This window comes from Mus musculus, chromosome 5, assembly GCF_000001635.26.
Source record: "Mus musculus strain C57BL/6J chromosome 5, GRCm38.p6 C57BL/6J".
Taxonomy (NCBI): domain Eukaryota; kingdom Metazoa; phylum Chordata; class Mammalia; order Rodentia; family Muridae; genus Mus; species Mus musculus.
In genome coordinates this window covers 126,715,175-126,734,170 of record NC_000071.6, presented here as the reverse complement: position 1 = coordinate 126,734,170, position 18,996 = coordinate 126,715,175, and the positions used below count along the sequence as shown (strand labels likewise).

General features: G+C 45.1%; 2 long non-coding RNA genes across 3 annotated transcripts in view; one reads left to right on the top strand and one right to left on the bottom strand.

Annotated features, from left to right (window-relative positions):
* Window positions 1-18,996, bottom strand: part of 1700081B01Rik — a 43,165-nt gene that overhangs the window by 15,596 nt on the left and 8,573 nt on the right. For both annotated transcript variants that reach the window (XR_377078.3, XR_377079.2), the window contains exon 2: window positions 10,757-10,888. This is a non-coding gene — a long non-coding RNA (RIKEN cDNA 1700081B01 gene). The remainder of the gene's footprint in view (window positions 1-10,756; window positions 10,889-18,996) is intronic.
* Gm33347 (predicted gene, 33347) lies at window positions 6,887-12,420 on the top strand. Its single transcript, NR_169115.1, has 4 exons — window positions 6,887-7,067; window positions 7,246-7,372; window positions 9,473-9,845; window positions 11,908-12,420. It is a non-coding gene; the product is annotated as a predicted gene, 33347 (long non-coding RNA).

Genomic DNA, 18,996 nt, shown 5'->3' with positions numbered 1-18,996 from the left:
CCTAACCTCCCCACCACAACCCCCTATATAAGCTGCCATTCCCACGAGACATGTCCTTCCTTGGCACCTTTTTTTTTTCTCCTTCTTGCTTAGGATTTACCCACAATCAGGCACACACACACACACACACACACACACACACACACACACACCATAAAGGGGCAGTGAGGATTCCCATATGAGAAAGAAAGCATGCTGCTTGTTTTTCTGTGTTTAGGCCACGGCACTTAATATTATATACTTTCCAGATCCATCCATTCATATCCGCCCCACATCCTCATCCCTCCGCCCCCGACCCCTCCACCACCACCACCACCCCCGCCACCCCCCCTCCCGCCACCTCCCCCCCCCCCCCCCCCCCGCCTCCCGCACAAAATTTTGCTCTTTCCCGAGAGTCGTAGGCGACAGTCCCGATATTCCCACTAGGTGGCGCTGGCAGACCAGCTTGTGACACGTGTTCGCCCTGCCCCCTCCCAAGAGGCACCCGCCCTTCACTCTTTCCCTTCTGGGGCTTCCTGGGACCTTTGCTTTCCAGCCTTTGCTTCCTTTCTTCCACCTTAGGAGTTCCTGCTCCGGGCGTGGGCCAAGGCTGCCTCCTCCTCTGCAGGCCTCCTGGCTGCTTGTGTGAAATGTACCTCCTCGGGGCAACCCACTAGCCCTGCTGTGGTTTTCCTTGTTAGTTGAATAGAAGACATTGCTTGCTTAAGCTCTTTTGCTTTTATATAAAACGACGGAAACCTATTATAAAATTTATAAACACAGGAAGAAAAAAAAAAAAAAAGACGAATCTCAGCCTCTCCCACGTCACCGGGAGCTATATTGGAGACCATGATTCCATCTATCTATTCCGTATCCTTACATATGCAGAGATTAATGGCTGGATGGGCAGATAAACACACGGCAGATGGGTAGGGCACTTTATGACAGTGAAATCTGACTTCAATAAAGACAATTTATAGCGCATCTATTTGTGAAAGCTACACATTCCTTTTTTATTTATAGTTAGAACATTAAGAATTCAAAATACACTTGCTGTGTTTCACAAAACAAACAACCACTGTGTGTGTGTGTGTGTGTGTGTGTGTGTGTGTGTGTGTGTGTGTTCCTCTATTCATCTATCCATGGACCATTAGGTTGGTTCCATATTGCTATTGTCAATAATGCTGCAGGGCATGTGGGAACACACATATCTTGTTTACACAGTAATTTCGTTTCTTTGGATATATATTCCGATGTGGGAATGCTAGCTTGTGTGATCATTCTATTTTCAACGTCTCAAGAAGCCTCCATATGCTTTCCATCATGGCTGGGATAATTTATATCGTTCAGCCCTAACGTAAGAAAGGAAATCCTGACGCTGGAGAGAGACAATGCAGATGATGTGCGAGATAAGCCAGATGCAGAGACACACACTTCCCTGTGGTGTATCCTAGAAGCTGTGCTGTTGATAGGATGGACCATGGGCTATGGATGAGAATGGGGTGACATCCGTTAAAGCTTTAAATAAACGCCATTTATATGGCTGCTGAAAGGGGGGGAGTCGTCTTCTCCAGCGAAGAACCTCTAATAAGTAGATAGCCCTAACCACACACACATGCATGCATACACTAAATAGACTCAGCAAATTCTGTATGTACACCTATGGGTATAACAATAATAATTAAACAAGTTCTCTAGTTTTCAGGGATGTCCAATGCTTGGTACCTACATCAGGAAACCAGAGAGATGGGCTGGACCGCTCAGTGGTTAGGAGTACTGGCTGGCTGCTATTGTAGAGGACCCAGATCACATTCTCAGCATCTCCATGGCAGCTCACAGCCATCTGTAACTCCAGTTCCCAGTAACCTAGGCCTTTTTTGGCTTTCTTGGACACTAGGAATACATATACAGTACACAGGCATGCATATAGAGAAAACACTCATATACATAAACTCATAAAACAAATCCGAAATAAATTTTAAAAGAAATCTGAAAGACCTGAGAGCAAATCTGCATATGAGATGCCTAGCTATTAACACGAGGACAGGTTTGCTTTTGTTTTTTTGACAAATACATTTTTCCAGAGGCTGCACAGAGCTGATGGATCGACACAAGTCACGGGCTCCAGTGGTGTAGCCGCACTGCGATCCGTTGCTAGTGCAGGGACCATGGCAGGATGAGAATGTTTGTAGCCTTCCTTCACAGACTTGGGTTCAGACCCTCGTGGGTTACTTCTCAGCTGTGTTGTCTCAGCAAAGAAAAAAGAAAGAAAGAAAGAAAGAAAAAAAAAACGGCCAATTGTTCTGCATTCAGAACTGCTCGGCTCTATAATGAACTTGTAATTTACTTGGCAGTGTATCGGAGCCGCTGGAGACGGCGGGCAATGGTTTCTGTAGAATGCCCCAGAAACCTCCCAAGGAAGCCTATGCTGCCGGTTCAGCAAGAAACCAAAGAACAGCAAGAAAGCGTGATATTGACATCTAGGAAGGGGACAGCGATGGCAGCCGAAGCCACTACAATTCCCGCAGTGAAAAGGCAACAACACAGGGGTTAATACACTGCAGGGCCTTGACCTCCAGAGACAAAATACTTAGAGCAAAAGTAATGGATGACCAGAACTGGAATTTCTTTAAAAGATAAAATCATGTTTTTTTCGGGTGTGTGAGGGCCTATGTGTCACGGTGTGCATGGGAAGTCAGAAAAGGACTCTAGGTGTCAGTTCCCACCTCCTGCTCGTGAGTCCTGGGTTTCAAAGCCAGGCGGTCAGGCTTGGGCTTGGCCACAAGTACGGGCACACACTGAGTCATCTTGCTGGCCTCAGAACTTGAGTTTTCATAGATTGTCGGTGTTAAGCAGGGCTTGATGACTGACGGACTTTAAACTTGAGCTTGCCTGGTGGCAGAAAGAAACTGAATACACAGCAGCTATAGATTTCAGGCCACGGGGTAACACGTGACCAGGAGGGAAGACTCAGTGTTATATCAGGAGGGTGGCCTCAAATCTCCATGCCTCCTTAGAGGTTCTGTGTGTGGCCTGCTGTCCAAGGGCAGTTAGTGGAAGTGTATATAAGCTGTCCCAGAGACTACTATACACACTTCACACTAGCCCAGGGCCTTGTGTGCACACACTTTTCTGTGTTAGTTTAAAACACTCCCACTGAAGTTTCTTTTTCTTCTATCCGCTGGAATATCTGAAGCCAAGGGAATGCATGGATAGATTAAATGGCTCAGCAGGCACCCAAGCCTGATATATGGAGCTCTATCCTTGGGACAAATGGTGGAAAGATAGGACAGATTTCTGCAAGCTGTCCTCTGACCTCTTCACAGGTGCTACGACATGTGTCATCTCTCTAACTAAGCAGAGAGTGCATGGGTCATTTAAGGTCCATCAGAATATTGGAAGCAGCCATAAAGGAAAGCTTGCTCCCTCTTCCACTAAAGCAATCAGTGAGATGTCTCCTTCCCAAGTTTATGAGTCTTGTGGTCATCGTGGCATAACAGCACAACTCTCCTTGGAAAAACCATCTCCGCATCTGTGCTTGGCCACAATTCCATGGGGTTTAATCAACAAAGCTACCAGGGTAGGTGCTGGAGAGATGACTCAGAGGTTAAGATTATTGGATGCTCTTGAAGAGGACCTAAGTTCAATTCCCATGGTGGCCCACAAGAATCTTTAATTCCAGCTCCAGAGAATCAGATACCCTCTTCTGGCTTCCACAGGCACCAGGAATGCATGTGATGTATACACACACACACACACACACACACACACACACACACACACACAATACCTATATACATAAATTTTTTTTAAATTAAAATTAAAAGATCCCATAGATCTTATTCAACTGGTATACGCTATCCTCCTGAACACTGGCTCCCACTACCTCGATGGAGATGATTACTGATAATCATACATATGGCACATTTCTTGTCCTGATAACTTTTAAAATCAATTCACCACCATTGCTGTTACAAAGCATATGGTGGCGCTGGCTTACTGGTGTGTCATAAAGAACCTTTAGCTGCAATGCTGTAAAAGTTGACAGTCATTTGTCACCACCCAGCTGGTGTCTGGTCAGCTGGGGTCGTGACCAAGCTGTGAGTCCATCTGGGTAGCTCCATTGGGCTCCTCTGGGCCCTGGGTCTCATTTTTCTCCTGGGAGCCAAGCTCATCCTGTTGTGTTCTTATCCTTAAGGGCACTATGAGGTCTGTTGTTTAAGCATTGCAGCCATTACCGTCTTCAGGGCAGCTCATCCACAAGGCACCTTCAACACATAGACGTTCCCTCATAGAAGGAGGCAGCGTGGGGAGGGTTATTAGACTTTCATCTGAAATCCCGGCCACTCCCTTCTGTGTCTCACTCAGTTGGATGTACTTTCACCCCAGCTGCACGCCATTTCTAGGGTTCTTCAGTCAACTGGACCAGAGTCTTTCTCCACCTGTGCTGCGGTGGGAACTTTCTCTATGGTGGCAGAGTGCTTTTCAGTGATGTGATGCTTAGGGGCTCACCCATACTCCTGTAAGGAACCCCCAAATCATGCTTCTGTGTATAACCCCTCCATCATATTCTTCTGTGGAAGCCCAAGAAGTCCATTACTTCATTAAGCTGAGCTTGGATGAAGCTTTTACTTTGGTTTGTCACTGACATCCTATCTCACACTTCCTGAGTCCCCAGTAAAAAAAATCACTGTGGTGGTTTAAGAACGATAGCCATAGGCTCATATATTTGGATGCTTAGTCATCACTGAGTGGCACTACTTAGGATTAAGTTGTGTGTCCTTGTTGAGGTAGGTGTGGCCTTGTTGGAGGAAGTGTGACACTGGGGATGGTGGGCTTTGAGATGCCAAGAGCCCAAACATGGCCAACTAGTTCTCTCTCTCCTTGCTGCCTGCAGATCTGGATGTACAATTCTTAGATACTTCTCCAGCACCATGTCTGCTTGCATGCTGCCATGTTCCCTGCCATGGTGATAATGGGCTAAACCCTTGAAAATGTAAGCAAGCCCCAGTTAAATGCTCTCCTTTATAAGAGTTGCTGTGATCATGTTGTCTCTTCACAGCATTAGAATACTGACCCAGATAGCCACGCAGCAGAGGGTGAAAAGAAAATCTTTTAAGCTTGTTAGAGGGCAGGCTCAGAAAATTACACATTCCCACTACCAAACAAGCCATGTGGTTGAACAATGAGGGTTGGGACCTGCGTCTTGGTCCTGGGGAGGCCACGACTAAGGGATGGAGAACTGAAGTCAACTCTGACTACCAGGACCTTTTGCAAGATGCCTCCCCCACATTAGTGTGGCCCTTCTCAGGCCTGTGTTTGTGGCTCAGGGATCCTTTTATTCCATTGAGACAGTTGTTACTTAGATGACTCCTATTGGAATTCAGGAAACATCAAGGACGGCTGAGTGAATATTCATTTTTGTTTGTGCCCATGTCTGCTTACTTCCTGGGGTGATTTATTAAAATGGGTTGCTAGACCACGGTGCATATACAATGCTAAGCCATCTGCTCAGCGTGAACAAACTTCTAGGCAGAAAATATGTGGGAACTTTCTTTGAGACGGTGACAGAGATGCTCACCTCATTGCCCCTTCACTGGTAGAGGGCCATCACTTTATTTTAAAAATATCTTTATTAACTGGGTAGATAGGAGATGTTATGGAATTTAAACTTTTATTTTGTTGATTCCTGGAGATACAAGGATATGTTTTTTCTCCCATGAATAAGCCATATGTTGAAACTATCTTAAGATTATGTATAATAGCTTCCTGGTTGACAGTGCCATCCAGCCATTTATCTATTTATTCCACATACAGCTACACTCCAGGATCTTGAAGAGATAACAACATGGACACAAATCCCCACATCTGTGTAATTTACATGCTAATGGAAGGTGTGAGACAATAAAAAGCAACCGATAAATAAAATATGTAGATGGCGAGAGTGAGTAATAGCTAAGGAGGGGAATGTAGCGGGAGACCGGAGACATCACTCTGATGGGAGAAGATGGGCTTTTCAGCTAAGTTTTCCAAGAAAATGGCAAAGTTAAATATATATATTCAGGAGCAAGCTGTGTGCCCAGGGAGAGCTACAGCAGAGGGTGTGGGGGTGGGGTGGGGGTGGGGGAGGGATTCTTCATCGCAGTGACCTAAACCTGACAAAACAACCTAAGGCGAAGGAGATTTATCATTTTATGCAGATCAGTCCATTGCAGTAGGAGCATCTTGGCACAGAGCAGTTAATCACAGCAGCCAGGAACAAGAAAGGGGTCTTTCTTAGCTTTCTGTACCTGTGATAAAAATTATGACCCAAAATAATTTAGGTGGAGGGGTGGCTGGTAATTACATCATACACACATGTCACCATACACTACTGAGCAAAGCCGGGACAGCAACTAACGGCAGAAACCAGAAGTCAGGAGCTGATGCAGAGGCCATGGAGGAGTGCTTCTTACTGGCTTGCTCCTCATGGCTTCCTCAGCCTGCTTTGTTATACCACTGTCTGGGGATGGCCCCACCCACAGTGGGTTGGAACCTCCCATATCAATTATTAATTTAAAAAATGTCCTACAGGTTTGTCTACAAGCCAATCTAATGGTAGTATTTTCTCAGTTGACATACCATCTTCCCAGATCACCATATCTTGTGTCAAGTTGACACAAAACTTGCCACAGGCAACTGCAAGGAATAAGGCTATGGGAAGAAGTCTGCAAAAGATATACACTGAAGAACATTCCCCCCCCACACACACACACACAACACACACCAGAGACCCCCCTAGAGCTAGACCCCATCTTTTGCCTTCATCATGTCCTAATAAAGGCATCATATTGTGAATTCACAAAGGGGTTCATCTACTCTTCCAGGCGGAGCCCTCATGATTTAATTTCTGATAGAAATTTCTATCACAGACATATGCAGAGGCTTGCCATACAAATCTCCTAGGTGCCTCTTAGTCCAGTCAAGGTGACCAGAGAGATGACCTATCGCACAGAGCTAGCATGTGTCAGAATCCTGAGGTGTGGAGGCATCTGCTTTGTTGTAAGAAGCGATGTGATAGGATGGAGAGGATGGTGAACCATGGCCAGGTAATCACAGAGGGGAGGGAGGAGTGGTTGGTCAGTGAAGACCACATTAGAGTCTTTATTTTGTAAAACCTTCGCCTTCATATGAAAGGAGGCTCGGGGTGGGGGGACGGGACACAAAGTCTCTCTTTATGTAATTATTAATTGTATGTAATTATTAATCCATATTATGTCATTTCAGTGGGGTTGCTCTGACTGTGGGGTCAACTGAAGACAACAAGAATGGCAGGAAAACATGGCTTAAGGATGGATGTTTCCAGGTAACAGAGAAGAGGATGAGAGCTGGGGCCAGGGACTAAGCTTTGGAGGTAAGATGTTGCTGCATTCCGGAATGTAGATGTGAGACTGGCTAGAATGCATCATAAATGAGGAGCCAGGGAGGACATAATGGCTTTTGTTGTTTTCCTGTACTGGAAACTGAACCCAGGATCCTGTCCAAGCCAGGCAAACTCCCTACCACTGAGCTATTCCCCCAACCCTCTTTCCACTTTCCATTTGGAAGCAGAGTTTTACTAAGTAGCCAAGGTTGGCCTTGGACTCTCTCTGAAGGCTAGGTTAGACATGAGCTTGCAATGCCCTGTCTTAGCTCTCAGTGACCTGAAATCACAAGCTGGTAAGATATTTGGCCTGAGAAACAGAATGGGTAAAGTTATAGTTGAATGTCCTCAGAACACTCTCAGCTTGATTCTTTTGGGCAGGAGTGAGGGGTGGCCATCTACACCAGGGGCCAGGCAACCAAGGCTTATGGGTTAAATCCCACCCACATTCTGTTGCTGTCCATACCATATGGTTTCTTAGGACCACAGCTATGTCTGTTCCACTGGGCACTGGCTATGGCTGACTTTAACTAGAAGGGAAGAACTGAGTGACCTCAACAAGGAGGGCTGACTTTGGGTCTCTTTTAAGTTCTTGATTTACAGATTAAATTGTAATTTTTATGCACTAGTGATTTAATATAAAACAAATATTATTTATGAAAACCAGAAACAGGAGAGAAAAGACGTCTCTGACTAGAAGAAAGTGGCTCCCATTTATTTGTCTCTGGGACCGCAGATTCCCAAATGAGAAATAATTCTCAATTTTCTCTTCTTGTAGCCATAATGCCTGCACTGTGTTATATATTAATATATGTTCATCTAGAGCTTCATCTGATAAAATAACTTGTATAATTTTCTCCCATGGAAGTGAGGAGACATAATAACCACAGAACTGGATAACAGTACCCCCACCCCATAGCTGGCTGCCACCTGCTGCTGTAAGGCAGATGCTGAAGTCACCAGTTCAAGTCTCCCTCCATCTCTGAAGATTCATTAGTTCCCGAGAATTACTGGATTCTTTCCCAGCAGAGAACAGAGAGGATGGCCCACACTCTGAGATTTTCTGCTGGCAAGGAAAAGTGAAAATAGTCCCTGTAACCTAACAGAGAGGGGACATAATGCCCAAAGACTTGGTGACTGTGTGGTGTCATGTCTGAGTGTGACAGGAGTTGCTGCAGGCAGCGCTGGGTGCAGTGGTGTGAACAATGGGGCAGGAGCCTCGGTGAAGGCGGCAGTTTCCACTGAAATGGAAGCATTTTTTATGAGAGAGGGGTTGCTCCTGCAACTCAGGAGAAAGCAAACCTGGGAAAGCTAAGACTTGCAAGGCTCCACCTCCCTCAGCTTTACAGAAGGGGATGGGGAGGACAATAGCTCAGGGAGCAGACTGCCCACCGGGCTGCAGGGAGGACATTCTCAGAACCAAGGATCTGCCTACAAGCTGCCCAGAGAGCTCCAGGGTTGCAGCTTTGGAGAATTTTCACTCCTGTTTTGATGGACTTCTCAGCGATATGATTTTGAGTTAATCTGGCCCTGATCAGCAACTCCGACAAGAACTTAGGGGTTCACCAAGTTGAACTTTGGCATTTCTGCATGTATGCATATGTGTGTATGTGTACAAGTTAGTGTGTGTGTAAATCTGTGTGTGTGCATGTGTGCATATGAGTGTGAACATGAGTTAGTGCATGTGTACATGTGTGTGCATGTGTGTGCATGTATGTGCATGTATGTGTGCACGTGTGCTTACATATGTGTATGCATGAGTTACTGCATGTGTACATGTGTGTGCATGTGTATACATGAGTGTGTGCATATGTATATGTTTACATGAATATGTGTGAGTGTGTGCATGTGTGCGTGTGTGTGTGTGTGTGTGTGTGTGTGTGGCGTGTGTAGAGTTACTTTGTAACTCCAGGACATAAAGTGGCTTAAACACCTTCCAGGGAAGGATCAAACAGGCACCTTGACCTTCACAAGGGACTGGATGGTAAAGCTGGGTAAGCAGGTTTAGGCTCTTTTTACAGTAGTAGTCCTGTACATGGTTAAATAAGAAGCCTTTAATCACCTTTCTTCCCATGAACATTTGTTTCCTAGTCCGCAAAGGCTCCATCCTGTCCAGGAGGAAGGAGCATTCTGGCTACTGTGGTAGTTTTTCAGGATGAATGGCTTAGAGTTTGGAACCGTCCTCCTGTGAGGCAGACAGCAGGCCTGGCTTTGAGGCTCATTCTCCTGAGGACAGACGTGACTCATCATTCAGGATGTTGTGTCATCCTTAAATGAACATGGAATTTGTGGCCAGATCGTCTTCCCCTGTGGACACGTGTGACAATTAGGGAAAGAGCAGAGAGGTGGTAGAGTGGAGGACCAAGCATGTCCAGTGGGAGCCTGATGACAGAAGTTGTCAGCTACAAGTCAAAGGCGTCTTGAGAACTCGTGACCGTGTCTGCGTCCTAAGGCTGTGGAAACCGTAAGTACCCAGGTACCTCTGGCCCACAAAGTCTGACCCCTATAGAATAGCCGCAGATAGGTTCAGTTGTATATTAATGTGGAGCATGGTTCGCTGAGCATAGCCAACTAACCAAGTAGCTACCAGAGCAGCCTCTTCTGACCACAAAGGAAGATCTTTAATTGAATCCAACAGTTTGTCCGAGTAATTACAAACAAAGCGGAATGGAGCAATTCAACACGAACACAATTTGCTAATCTAACAGACCTCTGGACTGAGGCAGGTTCTGAAAACCCCAACCATCAACAGGACCTGACAGCCAGTATGGAAGGAAGTGGTAACTTAATTGGCTGCACAATAATTGGCTAATTGGTTACAGAGCCTCCCAAAATCAGCCAGAGATCAGCCTCTGTGATTAAACTTGATATCGCTATGGTCTGCTGAGTCCAACAGATTAGACCAAATCAGAGGTAGGAAACAAGAAACTCTTTACATCTAAGGGCCCTGGATAGAGTGATATTTAAAGGGACTCTGGCCAGCTCAAGCACAGCAAGCATGGATCTGGCAGGCCTTGCTCTTCTCCCCTTTTATGGTAACTATTAATACCCACTGAATCTTTAACCCAGTGTCAGGAACAGTATGTGCTAAGCAGCTCACCTGGTCTTTGTTAGTCCCTGACCTTTTGCATTTAACCAGACTTTCCTGTGCATCTTCTCTGTGCCAGATGTGAGTTAAATAAATATCAGGGGTGTAATAGTAAACAAAAGGATGTGGCCATGACTGCATGGGCATCACAGCTGGTGGAGGAGTCTGCAGGGCTAATGACATGTCTGGGATAGGAGGACTAAGGCAAGGGTGTGAGAAAGTGAGGGTGGGGCAGAGAGAAGTGCTCCAAGGGGAGGCTGAGGGAGGGCGCTGAGGCTGAGACTTACCCAAGGACGATTCTGGTGTGCTCAGAATGGAAGGAAGTGCCAAGTGGGAGTGTGATGGCCGAGTGGTGGCTAACCTTTATTGTCAACTGGACTGGATTTATAATCCCCGTGGAAACACACCGCTGGATGCATCTAGGAAAGAATTTTTCCAGAAAGGTTTAACTGAGGAGGGAAAACCCACCCTGAATGTGGGTGGCAGAGATGACCCATGGGCTGGGGTTCTGGGTTGGATACAAAGGAGAAAGTGAGCAGAGCACCAGCATCTCCCCCTCCCCCTCCCTCTCTCTTCCCCCCCCTCTCTTCCCCTCCCCCTCTCTCTTCACTTTCTCCTTTCTTTCCCTCTCCCTCTTCCCTCCCATCTTCCCTCTCTTCTTTCCCTCTCCACCTTTTCCTCCCCCTCTCTCTTCACTTTCTCCTTTTTTTCCCTCTCCCTCTTCCCTCCCATCTTCCACTCCCTCTCTTCTTTCCCCCTCCACCTTCTCCTCCCCCTCTTCCTCTGCTCCTATCCCTCTCCCCTCTCCCTCATCCTCATCCCCCTCCCATCTTCCACCTCTTCTCTCTCTCTCTCTTGCTCTCCCCTTCCCTCACCCTCACCCTCTCCTCCCTCCCTCTCTCCTCCCTCTCCCTCTTTCCCCTCTTTCTCCTTTTCCCTCTCCCTCATCATCTTTCTCTGTTTCCTGACTGTGGATGCAGAGTGACAAGCCACCTCATGTTGGGCCACTATGTTCACCCCACCTGATGTCCAGACTCTCTCCTATCTTAAACTGTGATCCAAAATAAACTGTCTTTTCTCTCTACTGCTTTGGTCTGGATTTTTTTCTTTTTCCACACGGAGGAAGGAAAGAGTAGATTTCTTAATCAATTTCTAGATGTTCCACGTGATGCTCACATTTTTCAAGTAATGGAGTCCCCTCTCTGAATGATAAAATCACGTGGTCAATGGCAGAGAATGATCCCAAATCACTCTCTTTAGCACAGCTCTCCCCTCTATGTGTAGAGCTTAGAAACAGAGGGAAGGGACGGTCCCTTCAGCCAGGTTTATGATGGGTGAGACTACAAGCTGTATGGTGATTGGCTCAATTATACTGCTGTGCTTATGTGATGCATTCATGATACATTCATTTAGCCTACCCTGTGCTTCACTCTTCCAGTGAGCTGGGAGACACGCTGCTGTGTCTGAGGATGGAGAGGACAATGGACAGCGGATGTATCAAGGGAAGCTGAAAATCTCCTAGTTCCAGAACTGGGGGCCATGGACCGTGTTTGTACAGGAGCCACTGTGCCTGGACAATTGTAGCTACCGTCTCACCATCAAAAAAAGCTTCTCTTTGCAGCAAATGGAGACCATCACAGAAAATCACAATTGGGTACAGTGCAGAGGAGAACCCAGACCAAAAGGATACACCTATATCAAAGATGCTGCATCAGTGGCTCAGGGAACGTCTTAGGAGATGGGGTGGAGAGTGTAAGAGCGGGACTGCCAGGCCGTCTGCTGTGAGTCAGTCTCTCCTAGACTGTGACAATGGCAGTACCAGTGGATATGTTAACATGGACGGGGGAATCTTCATGGTCTCATCTTTACACAAAGAACTACAGGCAAGGAATAACTGCTGGGAGTATAACTAGCCTTTCCAAGGAATAAACCTCTGCATTGGTTGTTGTGATGGTTTGAATATGCTTGGCCCAGGAAGTGACACTGGTAGGAGGTATGGCCTTGTTGGAGGGAATGTGTCACTGTGGGAGTGGGCAGTGATACAGACCCTCCTCTTAAGCACGTGGGAGCCAGTCTTCTAGTGGCTTTCAGATGAAGATGTAGAACTCTCAGCAACTCCTCCACCATGCCTGCCTGGATACTGCCATGCTCCCACCTTGATGATAATGGACTGAACCTCTGAACCTGTAAGACTTGCCTTAGTCATGGTTTCTGTTCACAGCAGTAAAACCCTAAGACATCTGTCTAATGCAAAGCAAGCAAGCAGTCTTAAAAGCACACACACATGCAAACAACAAAAGCAGACTCAGCAGGTTGTATATGTGTTTATTTTATACATATGTGTGTGTGTTCGTACACATACTTGCATACATATATATGTAACATAATAAACAAAGAAGAAATAGCACGTTGAGAGTGGAGTTATGGGCGTGGCTGGAAGGAAGGATAAGTGATAATGGAATTTTATTTCAATTCAAAAGGTATTTAAATTAAAATAAAATAAAAAATATAAAAAAGCATGTGGAAAGCTAAGACCAAGGAACTCTGGCCATGGTGGCTGTGACAGTTTCTGGGAAGTACCAAGACTCGAAGGTCAAGCCTCCTGATTGACTGTTGCTAAGCTGGTCAGTATAAACACTGAGATTCTCAGAGCATGGATAGTCAAGATTGAGTTTGACGACAACCCCACAGACGCCTTTATACTCAAGAACTCAGGTCTCCTAATTCCAGAGGTGCTTAATCAAGGTTGCCATCTGAAAAGAGAGGAAGCTCTCAGGTCAACGTGTTAGCAGGAGTGCTTCATTCACCTCCCTGGGATGCCCTATGTCTTCCAAAAACAGAGGTGAAGTGTGTCTTTGAGGAGAGAGCCACAGTTGTTTTCAAGAGAGCGAGAGTGGCAGGTGCTGGTAGGTGTAATTAGGAGGGAAAGTTGTTAGAGTCAATTATGGAAACAGGTGCGTGGCTCCTTGGTTCTGCTCTGCATAGGAGTGTTGGTTTCGTCTCAAATTGAGACTGACAACCTAAATGATGGTTCCACTTTAAGTTAGGCAGTAAGTGGATTTGGCCCATTGCATGTTGAGCTGGGTTCCCAGTATCCAAAAGAGCAGATGAGAGAGACAGAATCACAAGGTCATTTCCAACTGTGAGGAACCCATAGAGCTCACAGACATCATCATACCACATTCCAGCCTTGGAAGCTCTCGGGACCTGCACTTTGCAAACACATACAAGGCCAAGTGTCCGAAGCCACTCATGCCTGGCTGTGTTACACCTGTGGGAGCACTGGCCTCTGGGCTGGGTGAGGGACGAGGTTGCTGGTTATTAAGTTGCAGAAGCCAGATTCTGATGAGCTATGTCAAGGGTTGGCCTTTAAATCTATTACTGGGGCCTGCCAGATTCTAGGTGCTCACTGCATGAGCATCCCTCTCAGGAGATTGCATCCCTGGATGGACTTCTGAAACCTGGGGTAGGTGGGGATATCTATTTATCTATTTATCTCTATCTATATATCTCTATCTCTATCTATACTTTACCGTTTGTTCAAACTAACGAAACAAAGATGCTCATTTATTTTTACATAAAGAATGAAACCTTGCTCAAATATTTAGTAGTACAGAATGCTGAGACCCTTCAACGTTTTTCAGAGTTGACTGATAATTAGGCTTTATAATCACAAACGCCGAGAACACCATTTTGAATAAATAGTATCCTGTTTGGGGCTATTTCCAAAACTCTTAGAATCCTGTCCTAATCCCAAACTCAAATTCATTAGTGGTTTTGTTTGTTTGTTTTTCTTGTGAAACTCTAAGCCAGCCACACAGACAGCAAATTTTAAGATCATATATTCTAACTCAATCCAAAACAGCAGCATGCTCATTTGATACTCACACCATGAGGAAGGATGGGAGGAAAAGATTAAAAATTAAAAAAAAAACCATAAAAGTCTGATTCTGTAAGAGCAAAAAGCTGTGTATGTATAGAATAACATGGCATGCATTATGTACAGAATTTTAAATCTGAGTTAATGTGCTTCTGTCTGTGTTCAGTCATGTTCAGAAATGAGGCTGCAATGGACAACCCACAGAAGCATGAGCAGGGACGTCAGCTGGGTGGCTGTAGAGGCAGAAGCATTATTAGCAGCTGTACCAGCAATGGCAGTAGTGCTGAGAAGGTGTCTCAGCAGCTCCTGGCAGTGGCTGAGGGCAGACATTCAAGGGAAGGGACTGGAACCTGGGCACCTCATGCCTTGGATTTTTAGTTGACTGTTGCATAGTCAGAAATCTTAACTGTGAACTAGCCTTCTGCAAACCCTATAGTCAATCACTTGATCCCATGTAGGGTCGTGAGCATCCCTTTAGAATGCTGTACTCTATCATACCCTGCTCAAGCCAAGATTTGGATGGCAAGGTGGCAGGCAGTTCTGGGGTTTCTGGTATGTAAGAAAATTGAGGAGGTTTGTGGTTCCCAAGGAGTGGGCAGTCAGTGCAACTTTATGACTGTTGTCTGTCTTTCACACAAGCAGAATCTGTGTTCCACCTTGTGAGCTGGGAAAGCCATGCCTGTGCTTGAGACTTTGGTTCAAAGTGTTGCTTTGGGTGCTCAGAGACTGGCAGGCTATGCAGAATTATTAACTGTGATGCCTTTCTATCTGCCAGCACATTAGAGTCACATTGGACCGGAATAACTTAACAAAGTGGCTTTTGCAAGCTAACCTTAGTAAATTTAGTTAAGATGAGATAGATATTTTATTAAAAAAGAACAAAATCATGTTATAATCCCACTTAGTGTAATTTTACAAGTATCTCTTTAGAATATCTTCGGCTGGGCATGGTGGTGCTTATCTTTAATCCCATAGTTCGGGAGACAGAGGCAGATGGGTTCCTGTGAGTTCAAAATCAGCTTGGTCTACATAGAGAGACCCTGTCTCAAAACAATGAGACACCAACCCACTAACAAAAAGCCAAGGGCCAAAACAATAATAATAATAATTAGTTTTTCAGAGTTTATTTACTTTATTTTTAATTATGTGTATGTATGTCACTTTCTGTAGGTGCACCACATGAGTGCAGTGCCAACAGAGGCCAGAAGAGGGAGTCTGATCTCCCGGAAATGGAGTTAAAGAAGGTTGTGGGCCACTATGTGTGTATTGGGAACCAAACTGCCAAGTAGCCAGTGTTCTTATCACTGAGCCACCTCTCCAGCCCCTACAAAGCATTGTTTTGATCTCTACATCACTGTTCACAACAGTGGATCTCAACCTGTGGGTCACGCATGACACCCTTGATAAACATCTATCTTCAAATATATTCCCATTATGATTCATAACAGTGGTGGGATTCCAGTTAGGAAATGGCATCAATTTTATGGTTGAGGATCATCACAGCATGAGGGACCATATGAAAGGGTGTGGACCATTGCACTACGATGATAGCTTAGCAGAAAAAGGTGACAATGTGGCTCTTTATTGAGACTCTCTATTTGAGGTTCTTTAGTGAGACTCTGCTTCTTGCTCTGTGTTGGTAGCGATAAAACATGTCTAACAGCTTTGAAGAAACATGTGGATGCAGTCAGATATGCTCATGAGAACATGCAACCATATTAAGCTGTACTAACATATCAGCTGATACAATTAATATAATACATATCTATATCTATACTTGTATTAATGTCTATCTGTATCTCTACCTAATTATATCATCTATATCATCTCTATATCTCTATCCCTCATTATCTCTATATCTCTATCTCTACTTCTACCTCTATATCTCTACCTAATCTATTTATATAATTTATATATCTTTCTGTCTCGGTCTCTCTCTGTGTATCTGTCTCTGTGTATCTCTGCCTCTAACTCTCTCTGTCTCTCTATATATATACATATATACACATATATACACATATATACACATATACACATATACACATATACACACATACACACATACACATATACACACATACACACATATACACACATACACACATATACACACACATACATATACATCATATACATCATATACATCATATACATATACATATACATATACATATACATATACATATACATAGGCTGATATTTCATTTCTGGTATGTATGGGAATTCACAGAATGTCCAGAATCAAGGGCCTAATGCAAACATTGAGACTTAAGCCTCTATAATAAAGTGTGATATTATGATTTAACACCAACACCTCACACAACCCACCTAAGTTAATGAGAATTATCACATTTCTGCCTTGATTGTTTCTAGCGTTAGACCACTAAGAATTAGGTGTTTATAAATATAGAATAGGGAGTTTTATGTGAGAAATTGTCATCTCTTGGTTAAATATTAAAGAATCGTCCCATGGTCTGTTAAAAAAAATGTTTGTATTTCTTTTCTCTTTAGTTTTTAGAGCTGATTTGAGAAGAAAATGAACCAAAAAGATAGAAAAGTTCACACACTCCCTGTTCTCACAGATACATATCCTCTTCATGTCAATGTCTCTCGCCAGAGAATCACCTGGATTACAGTTGACTACATGTGTGTATAACTACTACCAAAGTGAGCAGTTCACAATGAGGATACGGTGGTGCTGTATTCCTTGTGGGCTGAGACTTGGATGATGACATGGGCACACCATTGCACTAGCAACATGTTTGTATTGCTATAACTCTATGTCTGTCTGCCTGTCTCTCCTCTGTCTGTTTCTGTCTGTCTCTCTGTATCTCTTTCTCGCTCTCTGTCTCCCTCTGTCTGTTTCCCTGCCTGTCTCTCTCACTCTCTCTCCCGCCCACTCATGGTTTACACACTTCTGTGTGCATACAATGCAGACTGTGGTGGTTTGAACAGGAATGGGCCCCATCTCATAAGCTCATCTATTTGGATGCTTGCTCCTTAGGAAGTGGTGCTACTTGACTGGGATTAGAAGTTGTGACCTTGTTTGAGGAAGTGTTTCACGGGGCCTGCCTTGAGGTTTCAGAAGTCCAAGCCAGGCCCAACAGCTCCCTCCCTCTGCCTGCTGCCTGTGGACCAGCTGTAGAACTCTGAGCTACCTCTCCGGCACCATGTCTGCCTGTGTGGCACCATTTTCCCTGTGATGATGATAATGGATTAAACTTCTGAAACTGTAAGCAAGTCCCAGTTAGTGTTTGCCTTTACAAGAGCTGCTGTGGATATGGGGTCTCTTCACACCAATACAACAGCGACTAAGACAGAGACCATATGTCACTCTTGGGTCTCTTTCCTTAAAAGCCAGCCCCAGGCATCTGCCTGTGTCTACCACCCTAGTGCTTTGATTACAAGCTCTCATCACATGTGGCTTATTCACTGTGGATACTGCAGTGCAATTCAGGCCCTCATGCTTGCCCAGCAGCTACTTGTAGTGACTGAGTCATCTGCCCAGCCCCTGCTGTAAAGTTTTCTGTTTGTGATCTATTCCTTCCTCCCACGCCTCCTTGAGAGACACCCATCTATTTACCATTTCCCCTGTCTTGCCTTCCCCAGATGCTGCCTGCTAAAGCCATAGCCTTTCAGGCTGTCTTCTTTTGCTAAATAATACTCAAGTCTCTTCCACACTTGGGCTTGACAGCTCATTTCCTCCCAGCATTCAGTGCTCCATTGTCTGGAGGCACGGCCCTCACACCATTCACCTGCTAAAAGATATTTCTGCGATTTTCCAAGTTCTTTATGGTTGTGAACAAAAGAGCTATAAATTATACCATCATCCCCTGCCCTTTTTGCACGTTCTCGTGTGGACATAAATGTTTAATTCCTTTTCGTAAATTCAATAATCATACTTGCCAGGCAGAGCACTAAGACTGTTTAGTTTTGTAAGCAGTAGCAGTGTTATCTACAGTGTTGGCTGGGCCGTACGAGTGCAATGGACACAAAGTGGTCTGGGCGTCCTTTTAGCGCATACCCACTTTTGGCCTTTCCAGAATTCGTTCTTGCCCGTGTGATGGGTGTGTAGCTGCATTTCATTAAGTCCCTGATGACTGGTGACATGAAGCACTTCTTCACAAGCTCCTTACCAAGGGTGTTTGAAAAAGTTTGGGGGTGAGTTCTGTAGCACTAAATTGCCCAAGTCTGCTCTATGCTCCTGGTGGGTGTGCACACATCTCTGCACCCGCCCAAGTGTTCTGGATTCATGGATGAAAGGCACGCACACACATTGATTTTTTTTTTTCTAATATGTCTTAACTAGCTCAATGGCTGGGTCACTCTTGAACCTCCACATGGCTAGCACACTCTCCCCTCCAATATTCTTGAGTTATTACTTTCTAAAATCTAGACTTTATCTCTGCTAACCCAGACTCAATGGGAGAGTGGCCCCTGGGGGCTGCTTTTCCTGATGCTTACATGGTTGGGTCTCTGTCTTCCACAGCTCTCATATTTGTATCTTCCTTCCTTCCTTCCTTCCTTCCTTCCTTCCTCCCTCCCTCCCTCCCTCCCTCCCTCCCTCCCTCCCTCCCTCCCTCCCTCCCTCCCTCCCTCCCTGGTGTTTCTCCTTCTCCCTCTCCTGCATTTCCTCCCCTGGATCCT